The following is a 16,622-nucleotide window of genomic DNA, read 5'->3' as shown; positions in this document are numbered from 1 at the left end:
GATGGCATGAACTGCTATATATATTATGATTATTAAGGTAAATACATTGTTTGTTCTCTATTAAAGTCTTTCATTTGCTAACTATGCCTATCAGTAGTTAGTGCCTTCCGTAGTTTGAATCTTTTATTTAGCTGGCAGTAGTGGCGCTCGCTGTATTGCAGTAGTTCGAGTAATGAAGATTTTTGTGAGGTAAGTGATTTGTGAAAGGTATAGGTTAATGTTAGTCAGGGCCATTCTTTTGTAGGGATTTTTGAAAGTCAGATTGCGTTGCGCTAAAAATATTATGTGTCAGTTTAAGCTGAGTCCTGTACAATTGTTCAAAGGGGACGTTTCAACACCTACTTGGGCATCATCATTTGTTTGAGGTCGTGGGTGACGTTTCACATGTGGCTAAACACTTCCTGTTTCCTTAAATAACGGAACTATCCGGCGAACGGTTCGGACACTTGGATGATGTCGTCCAGGATACCGAGCAGCATACATAGAACATGCCCATTGGGCATTTTGATCCCAATAGCCATACATCAACACGATATCGACCTTTTCTGCAATTGGTAAACGGTCCATTTTAACACGGTTCATGTATCACGAAGCAAATACCGTTCGCACTGGCTGAGTGTTACGTGATACCTCGTACTTGTACGTTTGTGACTACTATAGCGCCATTTATTACAAAGTGAAAAAAGTGGTCCAACTAAAACATTCATATTATTTTACGTACTACACGAATATGTAATAAAAATCGGGATTCCTATTTAAAAAACACATTTGATATTTGTTTGACCCGTGGCAGTGTCATCTAGGGGGCCAACCATAGCGCCATCTGGTTTCCCCCTTCAAGCTAGAGGAGTTTCGTTCTTTGTAGTTTTTTTGTTTGATGCTTATTTCGTGAGATATTTGGCCCGGTCACTATCAATGGACCTCCCTGTATAGTGTATATTACACACTCTGAGACAGAAAAACGACGCATCACGAAGGAGTTACGTAAACTGGTCAAGAACTGATATTCATACAGGTATTGACAGAAAATGCAAAATTGTAAACTTTGCCGGGTGCCTGATGAATGTGCGGCGCTGCAGCGCAATTCCACCGCGCAGATGGCAATATTAGTAAACTAGGGACATGTCGATACCAGAGCATAAAATATTTGCAAATTTCATTCCGTGTACTCGGTTGGACAGTGACTTTGTCTCGCACATAGGCGCTTGAACAATACAAGCATGTATCAGCGTGTGAGAGAGGACGTGTGTTTAGGCTCAAAGAAGCCGGTTTGAGTAAGCGGCGAATTGTGCGACATCTGAACAGGAGCGATGCCGCTATTCGACGAATGTGTGAACCATGGTCCAACACAGCGTCAAGAAGGATGCGGTCGAGCTAGAGAGACGGCAGAAAGACAGGATCGAGCAACGGTCAGATAGGCACCCAGAGCGCCGGAATCATCATTATCAGCGATCCGACGTGCAAGAGGTGCTTCAGGCGGCTGACAGAAAGGAGGTGAGCTCACCTTGCCGCTTGCGCCGCCAGCCACTGACTTGTGTACACGAACAATCCCCTTTAGTGTCGGACACATTAGGCTTTGAATCTCATTGACTGGAGTGTAATTGTCTTCAGCGATGAATCCCGCTTCGAAATAAGATGCCCCGGACAGCGGTGGGTTAGCAACTTGTCTGTCGCCCATCATACGGCCCGACTATCAGCTGTGATGGTCTGGGCTGGTATTTCTCTCCATAGCAGGACCCCTTTGGTTGTCATCCGTGAGACCCTCACAGCACAATGGTAAGTCGACGATACTGTACGCTCCGTTTTGTTGCCCTGCATGGCAAGCCCTCCTGGGTTTACGTTTCTGCAATATAATGGTCGCCCACACTCGGCGAGAGTTACTACTGCTGTCTTCGTGCTTGCCAAACCGTACATTGACCGACAAGGCACCAGATCTCTTGCCAATTGAGAACGTTCGGAGCGTTATCGGTAGGGCAGTCCAACCATCTTGAGGTTTTGACGATCTAACCTGAAAATTGGACAGAACTTGGCATGATATCCGCAAGGGGACATCCAAAACTTCTATCAATGCAAAGCCAAATAAATATTTGGATAAGAGTCAGAGGTCGACCAATGCGTTATTGACTTGATCAATTTGTCACATCAGAGATGACCAATGTGTCATTGACTTGCTCAATCTGTGATATTCTTTCTCCTTGAATAAATCATCCAAATTTTCTGAAATTGGAATTATTTGCTTGTCTGTACATATACATTACGTCAACGGTTTTCCGCCCCATTCGAATTAATCCTTCGTAGTGCGTCATTTTTGTTTGTCTTAGCGTGTATTATTTTTAACCCCAGTGTACAAGAGTTACATGCCTAGAACGTTCATGTGGTTCTGAGAACGAATAATAAAAACTGTATACGGATTATTGTCGTGGTCTTCAATACGTAGACTCATTTAATACGGCACTCCGTCCTGAGTAGTCCTCTTCATCTCTGGGTAACTACAGCAACCTACATTCTCGCCTTGGTCTCCATCCACAAATTTACCCCCCCCCCACTCCCCCATGGTGCTCTTTACTGTTTGCTCAGTGTTCAGATATAAAAAAAGTCGGGCTTGGGCTACAACTTGGTCTCATTCCCTTCCCAACTACAGCTCCCCTTTCGTGTCCTTCGACTCTTGTAACAGCAGTCTGGTTTCTGTACGAGTTGTATATGAACTTAAGCTCCTTTTATTTTACCCACACTACTTTTACAATTTGAAAGAGTGTTGTCCGATCAACACTGTGAAACGCTTTATCTAAATCTACAAATGCTATAAACGTAGGTTTGTCTTTCTTCAGTTTATCTTCTACAATAAGTCGTAGGGTCATTACTGCCTCGCGTATTCCAGCATTTCTCTGGAACCCAAACTGCTCTTCCGCTACGTTGGCTTCTAACAGTTTACTCATTCTGTTGTAAGTAATTCATGTCAATATTTTGCCATTATAATTTATTAAAGTGATGGTTTGTTAGTATTAACACGTGTTACCGCCTTCCTTCTTTGGAACTGGTACTTTCACATTTTTTCTAAAGTTTGAAGGTATTTCGACTGTCCCATATTTCTTGCTCAACCAAAAATTTCAGTCGTTCTGAAAGAATGTTGTCTTTTTCAAGGGTCTTGTTTCCACTTAGATCATTCGGTGGTCTTACATATCCAGTATCACACCTCCCGTCTCATTTTCACATATTTTCTCTTCTCTTTCTATAACATTGTCTTTAAGTTTGTTTCCTTATATAGATACTGTACATATTCCTTCCACAACGTTGACAGTGTTGAATGGAATACACTCTTTGAAACTTTGAAAGTAGCAGGGATAAAATACAGGGTGGGAAAAGCATCTACAGTTCGTGCGGAAACCAGATTAAAGTTAAAAGAGTCGATGGACATGAGAGGGAAGCAGTAATTAAGAAGGGAGTGATATCTTGTTTTACCTTGTACCCGATGTTATTTAGTCTGTAGATTGAGAAACGAAACTAATGAAAAATTTGGAAAGGGAACTAATGTTCATGGAAAACAGATTTACCAGTGACACTTTAATTCTGCCAAAGACGGAAAAGGACTTATAAAGCAGATGAACGGAATGGATAGCGTCTGGAAAAGGGGCTATAAAATGAACATCAACGAAAGTAAAACGACTATAATCGACTATAATTAAGTACATTCTGTCCACACGTCCTGGTGGGCCAAACGGTAACGACCGACCGCCGTGTCTTCCCCTGCCAATGGCATCATTGGATGCAGTATGAAAGAGCTTGGTGTCAGCACACAGCTCTGTCGGCCGTTTTCAATTTCCGTGATTTGCAGGCGCTATTGCTCGAAGTAGCTCCTCAGCTGGCCTCACGGTGCTGAGACCACCTCTTTCCAGTCCTCCCACCAAGGACAAATCCCTAGCAGTACCGATAATCGAACCCAGGTCCTCGTCATGGCAGTCAGCCGCACTGACCAATCAACTGTGAAAGTGAACTTTAATGGAATATAGTCCAGTTGAATCAGAAGATATTTAAGAAATTAGATTAAGAAATAAGACATGAAAAGTAATAGATGAGCAAAATATGTATTATGAGTGAAGTAGGAAGGGTATAAAATACTGATTAGCAACAAGCAGAGAAGCGCCTCTGAAAAATAAAAATTTTTTGACATCAGGTACCGTTTTAAGATTAGATGGTTAGTTTGAGTAACTAATGAAGTGGTACTGAATCGAATTGCGAAGAAAAATAATTTATGTTAAAACTTAACTAAAGAATGCTTCGGATGATAGGATACATGTTGAGACATCAAAGAATTGTCAGTTTCATAATGGACAAAAGCGTGTGGGGAGGGAGGGGCGGAGGGTAAAATTAAAATTATAGAGGTATATTAAGGCTTGATCATAGTATGTATGTTCCAGTGGATGTAGGCTACAGTAGTTAATGCAGAAATGTAGAAGATTCATCATATTAGACTAGTGTGGAGTTCCGCGTCCAACCAGTTCGCGAATAATAAAAACAGTAACAACAGTGGTTACTTTTGCACACCCCACGTCGGACGGCAATTATGGCGTGACCCTCCTGTGATATAGGCTGTATTTGATAAACGATATCTTGGCTCTACACGCTAAAAGAGAAAAAAAAGAGAAAACTTTTACATTTAGAGAACTGCATACATTACGACAAACAAGAGCACTATTAATTTTTATCTTTTAATGCAACATAAATATAAACCAATTGTTCAGTACACATCAAAGTGCTTGGCCGATGTGGAAGACCTTTTATATGTTAATTATTATACGCTTTCCGAATGCAGTTGCACGTGTACTTTACAAACATCCTTAGAGTTGCTGAGTGAGGTGTCGTTACCGGCTAAACAGGCAAATTTCTCCCTCTAGATGTGTAGCAGTGACTAGTATCGTCCAGGGGAAGGGCGTTGCTAATGTGTCGGACAAATGATGCTAGTCACGCTGTATCTCAGTGTTGTGTGAATCAGTGCACCGTGGCAGAAACTTACATGGCGAATGACTGTCAGTAGGCGAAGCCAAGGCGAAGTCAAGCAAGTGCTGCAAAACCTTCTTGTGCCTTTAGCCCTTTTCAGTTGATCGGTTTTCCCTTTTCTCTATCTTCTGGGACACTAACATTACTACACATATCAAAAAAGGTTTGCATCACCTCGGTTCCGAGAGTTCCGAAACCTGTACTGGAAATTGGAATAGAGATCAACATAAACATCATTTCCGCCCTTTTTATAGCTCATCAAAACCACACATTGCATGTTGTACCACCATACAGCGAGACCTTCAGAGGTGGTGGTCCAGATTGTTGTACACACTGGTACCTCTAATATCCAGTAGAACACCCTCTTGCATTGATGCATGCCTTTCTTCATCGTGGCATACTATCCATAAGTTCATCATCGCACTGTTGGTCCAGATTGTCCCACTCCTCAATGGAGATTAGGCGTAGATCCCTCAGAGTGGTTGGTCGGTCACGTCGTCCATAAACAGCCCGTTTCAATCTATTCCAGGCATGTTCGAAATGGTTCATGTCTGAAAAACATGCTGGCCACTCTAGTCGAGCGATGTCGTTGTCCTGAAGGCACTCATTCACAAGATGTGCATGATGGGGGCGCGAATTGTCGTCCATGAAGACGAATGCCTCGCCAATATGCTGCCGATATGGTTGCGCTATCCGTCGGAGGATGGCATTCACGTATCGTACAGCCGTTACGACGCCTTCCATGACAATCAGTGGCGTACGTCGCCCCCCGCCCCCCATAATGCCACCCCAAAACAGCAGAGAACCTCCACCTTGATGCGCTCGCTGGTCAGTGTGTCTAAGGCGTACAGCCTGACCGGATTGCCTCCAAACACGGCTCCGACGATTGTCTGGTTGAAGGCATATGCGACACTCATCGGTGAAGAGAACGTGATGCCAATCCTGAGCGGTCCATTCGGTATGTTGCTGGGCCCATCTGTACCCCGCTGTATAGTGTCATGGTTGCAAAGATGGACCTCACCGCGGACATCGGGATTGAAGTTGCGCATCATACAGCCTATTGCGCACAGTTTGAGTCGTAACACGACGTCCTGTGGCTGCACGAAAAGCATTATTCAACATGGCGTTGAGGTCAGGGTTCCTCCTAGCTATAATCGTTAAGCAGCGGTCATCCACTGCAGTAGTAGCCCTCGAGCGGCCTGAGCGACGCATGTCATTGACAGTTCCTGTCTCTCTGTCTCTCCTCCATGTCCGAACACCATCGCTTTGCTTCACTCCGAGACGCCTGGACATTTCCCTTGTTGAGAGCCCTTCCTGGTACAAAGTAACAATGCGGGCGCGATCAAACAGCGGTATTGACCGTCTTGGCATGGTTGAACTACAGACAACAAAAGCTGTGTACCTCCTTCCTGGTGGAATGACTGAAACTGACCGGCCGTCGGACCCCCTCCGTCAATGGGCGATGATCATGCATGGTTGTTTACATCTTTGGGCAGGTTTTGTGACATCTCTGGGCAGTCAAAGAGACTGCGATACAATATCCACGGTCAACGTCTATCTTCAGGGGTTATGGAAACCGGGGTGATGCAATACTTTTTATGATGTGTGTAGAACGAACCACTCACTCTGCAGAGGAGAACGTGCTGGTTTGAAACTTCGTGGCAGAATAAAAGTGTGTGAGTGCCGGGAAGCGAGGTTTAGAGGGTAAGAGAGAGACACTGGCGGAAGCGAAACTGTGAGCGTTCTTCGCGCGTTGAACGCCGATAGCTCAGTCTGTAGAGCAGTGGCCGCAAAAGACGAAGTACCGTGTTCGAATTCTGGTCCAGAAAACATATTTAATTTGCTGGCAAGTTTCACACCAGTACTGGACTTACCAGGAATACATTTGTCTTGCAAATGTTGGAAGTATTTACGTCATTTGCGTCATTTGCAGACTGATGATTGTAGTTATCACGAGTTGTATGTTTTTAGGTTCATTAGTACCACCAAGTACATGTGGCAAGTGCAAGTCGTTAATGCTTATTTTCCCTTTGGCAGTTGTTCAGGTGTCGAAGAGTGGAACGACTGTACCCAAAACGTTTAGTCTATACTGACCGGTGTAGTCCACTTATAGGTGCAGTACGACTGCGCGGAAAACATCAGGTCGTAAAGCTTGTGATATATTTGTGGGAAGATTGTTCGACGTAGAGAAAAACAACCAGCAGATTGATGTGTATACGTATTAAGGTACCGCATACAAAAATGTCTTCACTTATACCCGTTACCCCTGTGTAGCACTCAAAATGGTGGTCTGGGCTTAAACTGAACGTTAGGTTATTAGTCACCAATCCATATCATTTGGTGTCCTGATACTTGCTCACGCTAAACGAAGCTGCAAAAGGGTGAGGAACGCTGCAGGTATTGCTACCGTCCTTTATTCCAAAAACTCGGTGGAAACAATATCGATTTGCTGATGGACAGTGATTTTACGGGTGTCCTTTGGAAGGATTTTTAGATGGAAGGTTATAAAGCAGACATCACAAGCAGGGCAGGCATTGCAAAATATTGAAATAAATTTGCTGGAATTGTTCCAGTAGTCTGGCCTGGGTTTCACTCATGGTTGGCCAAATAATCGAGTGTGTAAGGATTCTGTTTCTCGTTGTCAAACGCATCATTTACACATTAGCCTTGGTCTTAGATGCTATAATGTGCACCATTTTCTTGACACACGCTCTGGAACAAATTCAGGTGGAGTTAACTCAGACGAACACACCGGCCACGCAACAAGTCTTGTTCGAAATACCCAGCATGCTGAGAAGTTGGAATTACAGGATATACAAGATGATTAGCAGCCTTTCCAGTACAATATTCAAGCGAAACGATTTTTCGTGGTATCTAACCGCAAAAAGTGTAAGTTATCTTAGTTTCAAAGACGATTAGCGAACTTTGACAATAACTAGAAGTGCGGAGTAGGCTTCATACGTCGGTGTGAAAGGAAGCATAGTAACTGTTTAATGCAGAAATACCTGGAAACACCCTTCTTACTATCAATATACCCCAACAGTCTTCGAAATAAGCCAGACATTTTTCTCCAAGTGTCTGAGGACGACTGATCATATTTGTAGTCTCACGTCTAGAGCAGATCTTCATCGTTGAACATCGAGTCGCAGGTTGTACTTTTAAAAATTCATACCACTACTGTAGCTAGGAAGTCAGTACTTGTATCTAACGTGCTCGAGCTTTATTGTCGTTGAGTCTCGATCACGACAGATGACGGACAGTTTTGAACGCTGTTAGGAATTTACCATTTTGTTCCACGCTCCACTACACAATAACACTTATATTTATTCTGTTTCTTTTTTAAAAATCGAGTGCAACACGTTTCCCACACATATAACTGCATAAAGTTTCCGGATTTTAGCTTCATTCCCCATTGCGACGAAGCGAAATATAAATGCAATTAGTCATATTTCTGAATAGTTACTGTATGACTGTTGCAGTAACTGCGTTTGAATGGGCAATCACAAATACCTTTCACGCTGAGAGCTATTTTAGACCTGATTATAAAATTCAGCAGAATCAATAATTGTAGCAGAATTGGCACGGAAGGAACACAAGCTGTAAGCAATATTTGTTAAGTGATACGTTCATTTGCTTGAATGGTATGTTTTACGGCTTCTAGCTGAATTAGCCCAGACTCCTATGGAAACAAGCTTCCAGTGGAATTCATCATCATCAGTTATCTGCTATATTAGCAGGTCCTTTGCCTCTCCATTTTCTGCAATCCATTGCTTCCTTCTTAAGGCTGCTGTATGTTGTGCCGTCCATCATGTCATCCAGTATCTGGAATCTCTTCCTTCCTCGCTTCCTTTTCCCTTCTACATAACCTTCTACAACTGTTTTTACCAGTCCGTCATTCTTTCTTAACATATGCCCAATCCAATTTCTTTTTCTTCTCTTTATTACATCTAGTAACTGTCTTTTCTCTCCCACTATTCTCAGTACCTCTTCATTTTTTACTCTGTCCATCCAACTTATTCTTTCCATCTTCCGCCATGTCCAGATCTCAAAAGCCTCCAGCCTTTCTCTGTCTTTTTTCCTCATAGTCCATGTTTCAGCGCCATATAGAAGAACACTCCATACAAGACATTTTATGAGTCTCTTTCTGAGTTCTCTGTCCAGACCGCTGCAGAAGATTCTCCTTTTCTTATAAAACGCCTCTTTTGCCATTGCTATCCTTGTTTTAATTTCTGTGGTGCACTTCCAGTCGGTGTCTATCCTGCTTCCAAGATACTTAAAATTTTGCACCTGTTCCAGTGTTTCTCCATTCAGCACAATTTTTATTTCCTTATTTCCTCCTATTGCCAGTACTTTTGTTTTATTTGTGTTAATTTTCATTCCATATTTTTTTCCGTTAGTTGCAATGGTGTCCACCAAATCCTGTAATTCTTTTTCCCCTGTGGCTAGAAGGACCATGTCATCAGCAAATCTCAAGCACCCTACTCTTCTTCCTCCAATTTCTACTCCTTTGTCATCTAATGAGCATTGGTCAATCATATTTTCCAAGTACAGGTTGAAAAGAGTAGGTGATAAACAGCATCCTTGTCTTACTCCTTTCCCTAGTCTGATCCAGTTTGTACTTTCTCCTCTCACTTTAATTGAAACTTTTTGATTAAGGTATAATGAGTTTATAAGTCTTCTGGTTTTCCAGTCCACTCTCTTTTCCCTCATAATAGTCGCCAGCTTGTCCCAAACCACATTGTCAAATGCCTTTTCTAAATCGATGAAGCACATATATAGGTCTCTTCCTTTTTCAATAAACCTTTCTCCCAAGATTCGTAGGAGCCCTATTGCATCTCTGGTGCCCGTATTCCGTCTAAAACCAAACTGCTCCTCGCCGAGATTCTCCTCTATTACTTTTTCAAGTCTTTTATTAATTATTCTTAACATCACTTTGGCTGCATGTGAAATGAGGTTGATTGTCCTGTGCTCGCTGCATTTCTTGGTTCCTTGTTTTTTCGGTAATGGAATCATTACTGTTGTCAAAAAGTCCTCAGGCCATTAACCACTGTCATATATTTTATTACATAATCTCAATATTTCTCTTATTCCATTATGGTTCAAGCATTTTAGTATTTCTCCCGGTATTGTATCTGTACCTACTGTTTTGCCATTTTTCATTGCAGCAATGGCAGTCTTTACTTCTTCCATTATGATGGTCGGTCCTTTCTCTTCATCACTTACACTGTTGTGTGATTCAAGCTCCAGAGTTTCTGGTTTGCTACTTGTGTCATATAGCTCTTTTATATATTCTTCCCATCTCTGGAGGACATCGTCACGATCTTTGTACACTACCTCTTCGTCTTTACTCAAAATTTCCATAGTAGCGCTTCCTGCTCTGTTTTGTTCCCATGTCATAGTCTTTACTCTGTCGTATAGTAAGTCGTATCTTCCCTTCCTGTCCAGTTCTTCAATTTCATCACATTCCTCTTTTAGCCATTTTTTCCTAGCCTGCTCTGTTTCTCTTCGCAGTTCGTTATTTAACCTTCGGTATACCTTTCTTGCATCTTCAGTGTTCTTGTTTTATAATTTTCTTCTCTCCTCCATCTTGGAAATCATTTCTTGTGTGACCCATGGTTTTTTGACCTTTTCCCTTTTACATATCCTACATTTTGCTGTCCTGCTTTAATGATTCCTTCTTTCAGCATATTCCAGTACTCGTTGGCATTGTCAGGTGCTTCTTTGTCTCGTAATGTGTTTAGAAAGTCCCGAGACAGCATTTCTGTAATTTGTTCTTTGTTGGACCTTATCTCCTTTAAATCCCACTTCTTCACCATTGTCGCCTTTTTCAGTTTTTTCATTCTTATTTCTATTTCTGCCATTAGTAAGTTGTGGTCACTGTTAATATCTGCACCTGGTAATGTGTGCACCTTCTTGATTCCATTCCTGTATCTTTCTTCTACCAGTATAAAATCGATTTGGTTTCTGTATTTATCCCCTGGTGATATCCAAGTGTATAGCCTCCTCTTATGGTTCTTGAACCATGTGTTTGCTGCTATCAGCTGCCTTTCCCTGCAGAAGTCAATTAACCATTCACCTCTGTCATTTCTCTTTCCAAGACCATGACTGCCTACTATGTTTCCCTCTTTCCCTTCTCCCACAATGGCGTTCCAGTCTCCCATTACTATTTTGCAGCATTTTTTATTTTCGTCCATTATTCTCTCTATTACATTGTACGTTTCCTCTACAATTTGGTCATCATGTTCTGAAGTTGGCATATACACCTGGACAATCAGTAAATCTTTTTGTGCTCCTTTCAGCCTTACACCAATAACCCGGTCATTTGCATAGTCTACATATTCCACACATTTAGCCAATTCCTTTGTCATAATCATTCCTACTCCATTAATTCCTTTTACTTCTCCTCCTGAGTAGTAGAATATATATTCATCTGACTGCAACTCTCCATGTCCATTCCATCTTACCTCAGCAACTCCTACGAGGTCCATATGATTCTTTTCCATCTCTCTTTTAAGGTTTTCTAGTTTTCCTGCTTGTAGCAGAGTTCTGACGTTCCAGGTACCAATTCTCGTTTTGATTTTTTGCCTCCTTTCAAGTTGTCCCCCCCGGAGATCCGAATGGGGGACTATTTTACCTCCGGTCACTGATTTAACATGACAGTAAGCCATTTTTGTGCATAAAATGGAGACTGCATTATGCAGGGAAGATAATCTGCGGTGGTATTCCGTTGCCTTCCGCAGTTCTGGAGGCCGCCCCTAACATGGGATACAGACGCCTTTTGCAGCCGCACGCTCCAGGTCAGACGCTGCATGAGAAGTATAGGTTGGAAAATGAAAGACCCCTAGCCCTCGAAACCTAATAGCGTCAGGGTCGGAAAAGAACAAGAGCTGGCCGAGGGTGGCCAGATAGGAAAGATAAAAGTGAGGAGCCTGGCATAAGTAAGTGGAAGCAATGCCAGGACTCAGCTCGGGGCCCCGTGGTCGCCAGCCACGTATCACTAGGTGTGACTCCCTGAGGAGTGGAATTCACAGCCATCAAAAACCATGTCTCGTTAAAAATTAAAGGCTTTATAGAATCAAGCTGTAGGTTCCAAATTTCTAGAATAGCGTAATGAAGAAGTCTAGAGAAGTAAGTATGCCAGAGCCTCCAACAAACAAGGGCAGAAATTTCAATTTAAGCGAGGCTTCAGATCCAGTACCCAATTTATGAAGATCTATCCGCTTATTCCGAACGGTAGATCTCGGAAACACCTGGGAGATGGTCGTATCGTTGAATAGGGGCACGAGAACAGGAAGAGAAATGCTCAATAAGAGGCAGTCGAACCTGGAAATAAGTAAGAGCTCGACGCCTTACAGTAACTAAAAATGTCTGGAATCCAAGTAGTGAGCACACACATGGTTAATGCTAAGAGCACCCCAACAAGGTTGTAGCTACATCTGTAGTAGCGTCAAAACTGAACCGTCTACTCGTCTACTACCAATCAATTACTCCTAGAAAACCTCTAATTATTCTGGTCTTCTTTCCTTTCTTCCTGAAATGACTGCTCTAAAACCTTATTTCTAGCATACGTCATAAACAACTATTTGTATTTTCCGTCGAATGGCCATTGCTGCAGTGATCAGTCTCAATCGCATTTTTATTAATACTCCCACTCCCACATATGAAGTGGCTGTCATGTCTACTACTTGTTCAACAGCTCTGTGTTTACCAGTGAGACAATGTCATGGAGGAACGGTCACTGGACAATGGCAGCAATTGTCGAGCACAGAAGTGGGTCCGTTATTCGTATTAAAGACACAATTGTGATAAATAAATAAAAGTAAAGATGTGGCTTACGAGCTGAATTCGAATGCAGGACAACTTTGGGGAGTTTGGAGGTTTCGGAAGATGCTGTGGTATCCCAATGAGAAACAGCTTATATCTTGGGATAGTAGACTCTGTAATCCCGCACCAGTGACGTGTGAATGGGTCGAGTTAGAATTATATACTCAACGCAAGAAGGAAGTCAGGAGTCTAAACGGAAACTGGGAACCACTACAACTGAAACATTTAAATCTGAGGGGAATTAGAACTGAAGGTTAACGAGCTTAAATGTTCAAGAGATGGAAGTTAATTACCACATTTCTCATTCGAAGCTGTGAAATTTAGTGCAGCTCTAAAGATTAAAGTGAATTTGAAGCCATGAGTACAGGTTTGACGTCTAATTCTGGAGGGGACTGGAAAACGAAAAGAATTATGAAAGCGAGAACGATATTTACTGTGGACTGCTGTAATTATTGGACTTGATAATGGCTGCAAAGTCGAAATCGGTAATCACTTTTAATAAAGCAACATGTGACAAAGACAGCGAGTTACAATCTATTTCTTTATTTTGTAAAACTGTCAGTGTTACGTGTGACAGATCTGATACCTTTATAATGACTGATACAAGTATGATAAGCTTGAAATTTGAGCTTTCGGCGATGTCATAGATACACACCTATCTACGCAATACTTTAGGGCTCTGCTAAACGTGAAGTGTCCCCAAAAAGCAATAAACTTTATTTAGTTGTCAGCATACTGCACAGTTGATATCGTGAATGAACGAAACGTCGGTGTTGTAAAACAAAACCACGTTTTCTCGAATTGTTTCAAGTCGTACTGGCTGAAGGTACACCTTCCACCAACATTTACGTCTCTGAACGTTAACGAGCTTCCGACTGTGTGCCACTGGAAGTACCCGAAAGCAGAACCGGTTCCTCTGCTGATACTGAAATACGAGCTGCCGCTTCAGCACGTATAATCCAATTAGGCGAATTTTCCGGTTTGCGAAAATCTGCAGCTTCCATCATTTGAATGGATGGCCTGACATCGTGATCACTTAGCTGGTTCGTACCCAGAGGAACGTCTTATTAGTGCGAGCGCTGCGTGCGGCAGAAAAGCCATCCTAAATCGCAGCGACGAATACGAAGGCACGCATTCGCCCTCTGTAACATCGTAATCAAAACATGCGTGACAGTATTTTTGTGTGGAAATTGATCTACTCAAGGCGAAAGGGAATTTATTACTAACAGGAATATTTCTTCTGTGCGGGTGTATAAATAGGGCCAGTATCACTTATCATCATTTTGAACCTCAAAATAGACAAGTCCACTATGAATAAGATTTCATCGTTTACTGAACGATCCTCAATAACTGATGCCGAAGTAGATTTACAAATCGGAAGAAGTCCTGTAGGATCTTGCCTAGTAAAGCACTGTGGCACTCCACACATCTTAAACGTTGAACACTTCGCTATTTCTACTTCAATTTCAATGAGAAACACGGTAAACAGAAGAGTTGCAGGAAGTTTTTCCGTGATACGAAAGAGAGGAAATTCTACTTTTCATCACATTTAGCTTAGTTTCTTTAAGGGCTTTTGTTTATAACTGAACAACAAACAGATTTTGACTGTATTAGAGCTTTTACTTTATTTATTGTCTATTGAATTTGTGAGAAGAAGAATCATGTTCAATTTTCACCAATAAATCTGGCTTGCGATTATGGTCCTGCAGGCTCTTGACGGAAGGTTTCACTGCTGTTACTGAAGTTGATGGAAGGTTTCCCTGCCTTTGCTGAACACATGATAACTACGTTGGCAGTTACGGCTAAGCTTCATATAGTCGCTCTGTATTTCGCCAGAGATAGAGTGCCGCCGGCCGGGGTGGCCGAGCGGTTCTAGGCGCTACAGTCTGGAACCGCGCGACCGCTCCTGTCGTAAGGTTCGAATCCTGCCTCGGCATGGATGTGTGTGATGTTCTTAGGTTAGTTAGGTTTAAATAGTTCTAAGTTCTAGGGGACTGATGACCTCAGAAGTTAAGTCCCATAGTGCTCAGAGCCATTTGAACCATTTTTGATAGAGTGCGTCACTGGATTGCAGTTCTCTAAAACGGCTTGCAGGGTTTCCCAGTTGCCGACGCGACCTGCAGAGAACTCCGATCTAGGACTTATTGGCGATCGTTTGATTACGACTGGTGGGACGCGCCCAGATCTGGAGCTGTTTCACAGGGAAGACTGTGTCTGCCAAATGACTGAAAGCGTAGCCATCCTCAAACCCCCAATAAATAGATTCTATCCATTCATTGCCTCTCACTGATACTGCCGTATAGTCAGCTGGACTTGTCTCTTTTATTTGAGTAGCGGCCTGTCGTTTGTCAACGTCTGCGTGGTCACAGAGGGGAATGAAAGTTACGTTAACAGCAGGTAGAACAAATGTTAGCCGCGTCGTTGCCTTAGGGGTAGCGTCACGGAATGGTGCTAACCCAATGTGCTCTCCGTCCACCAGGTAGTACTGACTGTCCTAGGAGAAATCGAAAGAGCAGGATACGATTTGCTGAACACCATCGCCCGCGTCTGAACGAAGAATCTCTGTCACCTAGGGTCTATGTGGAGACTGAAGGACTCAGCGAAAACTATTGACCTCAATCGTGGGATGTCAGACAGCAGTCGATTTGCAGCAGCGTTTCAAGGACAGGTTGGATCGCTCTGGTATCGAACTGACTTGGTCTACACCAGGGACTACGTCATTGAGCTATAAACAACACCTTGTAAACACTGCTGAAAAAGTCAGAACTAGAAACAACATTGTCCAAAAGCTTTGTGGCACTAGTTGGGGGTCCACTGCCTCCGTTCTGCGTAGCTCTGCGCTAGGACTTGTCTATTCTGCAGCAGAGTACTGTTCCCCAATATGGTTAAATAGTGCTCACATCAAGAAGGTAGATGCAGTCTTGAACCAAACGATGAGGATTATCTCTGGAACGATCAGGTCAACTCCTGTCCAATGGCTGCCTGTATTGAGCCATATCCCGCCGCCACATTTGCGCAGAGAACACGCACTTGTCAGGGAGTGTCGAAAAATCCAAAATAGCCCAGATCTTCCTATCCACACCCTGAGTAATGGAATTGAGCAAAATAGATTGAAATCCAGACACCCCCCTCTCGCAAGTGCCAAAGATCTGGTAAAGAACGCTTTTATTCTTGAGGACCGCTGGAGAGAAGAATGGGAGGAAAAGACACCGCCTCAGGTTAACACCTTATTGGGAACATCTAACAGACCTCGGGGCTTTGACTTGCCCCGCAAAATCTGGTCTACCCTTAACAGGATCAGGACGAGCCACGGCCGCTGTGCGGACTCCTTGTATAAATGGAGCATAGTGCCATCACCACAGTGCGACTACGGCGCCGACAGGCAGACAATTCACCATATCGTGGTAGAATGCCCTCTGAGGGCCTACCCTGGGCCAACAAGGGACTTCATGGATGCGACTAACAGTGCAATCGATTATATTTCTAACCTAGATGTTTGTTTGTGATATTGTAACTGTTTTGTGTGTTATGTACTTTTAGATTTTTCGTACGTGATTTGTACTTGCCATACGCTAAATAAATAAAAAAAAATAACTACGTCTCGTATATGAGGTACTCAGCTGTAGATTCCTCGACCTGTAGTACAGAGGGAAGACTTGTCGTGTGAATCTGTATTGGTCACATGTGCAATAAAAACTATTAGTATGACACAAATGTGGCATAAAGTCATACAGGTGGCAGGAGACATTATTATAATAATTAGTAGTTCTGCATTCCGCCGGACTGGGTCGCAATGGTAAAAC

Source organism: Schistocerca cancellata, chromosome 6 (genome assembly GCF_023864275.1).
Source record: "Schistocerca cancellata isolate TAMUIC-IGC-003103 chromosome 6, iqSchCanc2.1, whole genome shotgun sequence".
NCBI classification, from domain to species: Eukaryota; Metazoa; Arthropoda; class Insecta; order Orthoptera; family Acrididae; genus Schistocerca; species Schistocerca cancellata.
The sequence above is the reverse complement of the archived record's forward strand: the minus strand, read 5'-3'. Positions refer to the sequence as shown.